The 4,176-nt window shown below is 52.7% G+C and overlaps 1 protein-coding gene across 2 annotated transcripts in view; it reads right to left on the minus strand.

The window, feature by feature from the left end:
- The window catches only part of TMEM40 (transmembrane protein 40), a 27,174-nt gene that overhangs the window by 20,650 nt on the left and 2,348 nt on the right, over window positions 1–4,176 (minus strand). The gene's annotated exons all lie outside the window — the stretch shown is intronic.

Here is a 4,176-nt window from a genome sequence, read left to right on the forward strand (position 1 = left end):
ACAATCCCTTCTCCTCCATTCTCCTCTCGGGATCTTGGGTACGCATGCACGCACGCCGGGCGGGAGTTTAAGCCCCCGGGTCTGGGACTCAAACCGCAGTTGACTACATGGGAGTCCAGCGACATAGCCATTACGCTAACTGCTGGTCCCATGGATCCAGTGGCTTTAACCGGCAGGCCACGAGCTGGTGCAATCCAGGATTTTTTTTTTTTCTAATTTTGAATTATTTTTTATATATGATTTTTTAAAAATAATTATTTTCTTTATTTATGTACTTATTTAAATTTGACCAGAGAGGGACAGGGAGAGAGTGAGCGAGAGAGAGGGAAAGTAAAAAAGCAAGCCGCCAGGTTCAAGACTTGAACTGCATTCAGCCATGTAGGAGTCCAGTGCCCTCAACCACCACACCACCTGCTGGCCCCTATATGACTTTTTAAAAAAACAAATTGCTATGGGGAGCGTGCACTGGCCAGAAAGAAAGAGAGAAATCACCCCCCGGGGGTACCGCCATGCCATCATCCCTTCTCTATTCCCATCTTGGGATTTGGGGCACGCACTCACGCACTCAGCATGTCTCTCGAGCTGCCAGGTCTGGGACTCGAACTGTGCAGCCAGCCATGTGGGAACTAGCACCTTGACCACCACAGTACCAGCTGGCCCCCGATCGAGGATTTTAAAAAGACGGTCTGCGAGGGCGGTTACTGTGAGCACACGCATCTAGCTTGGTGTCCAGCACGCGACACGTGCACAGCCGCCGTCTGTCCACGCGAAGGAGAGCCAGCGGGAGGGCCCGTGCACAGAGCCACGCTGGCCCAGCCCGGGGACAGTAACAAGCACGGGGCTGCAGTGAGGAGGGTGAGCCACATCCCCCACCCCTCATCCTCCTTCCCGGTTCACCCCTGGGTCCTGCACGTGCTGAGACCAACAGAGTCCAGAGGACATGGGGGTGCAGAAGGGGTGCCCAAGAGAAGTGGCTGCAGAGCCGGGACCTCCTGCACCACGTGGACGAGCCCCGCTGCTGTCCCCAGGTCTCTGCTGGGCTCCGAGATGGGGGCCACGGAGGACTCTGGGTCCGGAGTGAGGGGTCAGGCCCTTGGAGGAGTCCCCAGAGTCCTGTCAGTTAATGTATAAAAGGCGTCTAAAAGTGACGCCTGCTTTGGGGTGGTCCCGAGCACCGTGTCACACGAGGGGGCAGTGGCTGGCTTACGTGTTCTTAGTTTAGAGTCTCTAAGTGTCTCAGGCTGTAATGCCCAAAGTGCAGGAGGGAAACAGTAGTTCAGCTATAGCTGCTTAATTTTTTCTTTTTTTAAGAATTATTTAATTTTTTTTAATTTTATTTTTAAATTTGACCAGAGAGGAACAGAGTGTGTGAGAGAGAGAGAGAGGGAAGGCAAGCTGCCAGGTCTGGGACTTGAACTGTGGTCAGCCCTGGCTGAACTGTGGTCGGCCCTGGCTGCTTACTTTAGTTTTTTTTTTTTTTTTTTTTTCTCCATGAATGAGAGAAACAGAGAGGCAGAGATATAGCACCCAGGACAGGGTCTGGACCCTGCCCTGGCCTCAGCCAGCCCGGATTAGGGCACAAACAAACACAGGCCTTCAGGGAGGGGTCTCAGATAACCTGGCCCCTTCCTGGGCAGATCAGCCTCGCAGAGCCTTGCGTTCCTACACTTCGCCACTGTCTGGCCCCGTCTTGCTGTTTAATTTTGAACTAAAAATTTACTAGTGGGATCAGCAGATGGTGTCATGGTTATGACGCTGGATTCCCACAGTCAACCTCAGTTTGAATCCTGGACCCGGCAACTTAAACTCACGCCAGTGCGTGGACATGGTGCCCAAGACCCCAAGAGGAGAATGGAGGAGAAGGGATTGCGGCATGGCCATCTCTCCTGTGGGGTGATTTCCCCCTTTCTATCTCTCTGTCTCTCTCTGTCTGTCTGGTGAAAACCTCTCAAAAAAAGAAGAAGACAGAGTGGATCCCCACGGAGGAAGAGAGCACTAATCTCGAACGTACAAACCAGCAACAGGAAATGTGCAGGACACACCACCCCCCACTCCTAGGTCACGTCCTCAGCTAGCCATGTCACCATGCTGGACACGACGGAATGGGGGCTCGCCCACAGAACGTTGCCTGCTTGGGTAGGAATCCACCCACCGTCATGGGTGGGGAGATGCACTGAGTGGACAACGGGCCTGAGACACCAGCCAGTGGCCACCAGGGCTGCCTTCGTAATATACTCATAGGTCCACACAGACGTACAGATTTTTCTTGAGGATAAATGTTGGGAGACTGGGCCAGCCAGTGGAGTGGTGGTGAAATCGGCCAGATCCCACATGACTGACCATGTAGTTCAAGTCCAGGACCCAGCAGTTTGAAAAACATACCAGGTATTGGGGGCCAGCAAGTGGCATGGTGGCTAAGGCACTGGACTCCTACCTGGTTGACCGCAGTTCAAGTCCTGGACCTGGCAGCTTGAAAATCACACTGGGCACATGTGTATACGTGACCAAAATCTCGAGAGGATAAACAAGGAGAAGAGACTATGACATGGCCATCCCCCCAGGGGTGATTTCATATTTTCCCTCACTCTGCATCTCTGTCTCTCTCTGGTGAGCACATTCGCTCTACGATAAAAACCAAAAGAAAGAAAAAAATAAAAACATGCCGGGTACATGTGTGCGCACGTGCCCAAAATCCCGAGAGGAGAATGGAGAAGGAGGGATTGTAGCGTGGCCATCCCGCCCCCCCTCCCCCCGGGATGTTTTAGATTTAAAGACAAAGACTTTGCTTTAGAAGACAAGGGGATAGTGTGCACCCTAACAAAAGTTTTATTTGTAATTTATTTCATTCTATTTATTCCAAAGAAAGTGAGTGACAGAGGGGGAGACAAGGACAGAGAGAGACAGCACCCCCAATAGGGTCTGCAGGCTCCCATCCACCCGGCCTCAGCCTCGGGATCATGGGTACAGGGAGACTCCGGACAGAACCCAGGACTTTCCCCCGTGGTTCAGCATAACAGAGCGACAGGTACCACCACTGCTGGCCCGGCACGATGTTACTGAGGCTCCAAAGATAAGCGGCAGATTGGGACCAGCAGATGGCATAACGGTTACGTTGCTGGACTCGCATGCAGTGAACCGTGGTTCAAGTCCCAGACCCAGCAACTTAAAACTCGTGGCGAGCACACGTGCGTGCGTGCCCCAAATCCTGAGGGGAATGGAGGAGTAAGGATTGTAGCGTGGCCGTCCCCTTAGGGTTGATTTCTCACTTTCTGTCTCTGTCTGGCGAGAGCATGCCCTATAGCAAAAATCTCTCTCTCTAAAAAAAAAAAGAAAAACAGATAAGCAGGAGATAGGGGCCAGCAGACGGCATAATGGTTACATCGCTGGACTCTCACATTGTCGACTGCGGTTCAAGTCCCAGACCCAGTGGCATACACGCGTGTGCGCGCGTGCCCAAGATCCTGAGAGGAGAATGGAGGAGAAGGGACTGCGTCATGGCCATCCCCCTGGGGGGTGATTTCTCGCTTTCTGTCTCTCTGGTGGGCACACACACCCTGTACCAAAAATCCTTCTTACAAAAAGAAAAGATAAGCTGGAGACGGATGGGAAGAAACAACAGCTCTCACAGGTTTTCCCCAGCTGATTCCCCGACTGGTGGAGAACCGGACAGAGCCAGGTCAGGCTTCTCTGAGCCTCGAACCTCAGCCTCTGTTCCTCCTCTCTCTACCGCTTTCCCTGTCTCCCCAACCCCCTCTCTGACACAGGCACGCACACGCGTGGTCAGGAACAACCGCAAGCGTGCGATTAAAAAGTGACGATGACAGTTGCATGCCTCGGAGATCCCTCTAAGAAGCACTGAACCTCGTGCTTGGGGAGGGTAAGTTTTATGGCATGCAAATTGTATCTCAATAAAATTGTTACTTAAAAAATAAAGTGGGGGGGGTCCAGCAGTTAGCGTAATGGTTATGTCGCTGGACTTCCACGTAGTCGACCGCAGTTCCCGGACCCACTGTCTTAAACTCATGCCGGGTGCGTGTGCGTGTGTGCCCAAGATCCCGAGAGGAGAATGGAGGAGAAGGGATTGTGACGTGGCCATCCCCCCTGGGGAGTGATTTCTCGCTTTCTGTCTCTCTGTCTCTCTCTGTCTGTCTGGCGAGTGCACGCGCTCTATAGCAA

The sequence above is a fragment of the Tupaia chinensis genome, unplaced genomic scaffold (genome assembly GCF_000334495.1).
Source record: "Tupaia chinensis unplaced genomic scaffold, TupChi_1.0 Scaffold000704_1, whole genome shotgun sequence".
NCBI lineage: Eukaryota > Metazoa > Chordata > Mammalia > Scandentia > Tupaiidae > Tupaia > Tupaia belangeri.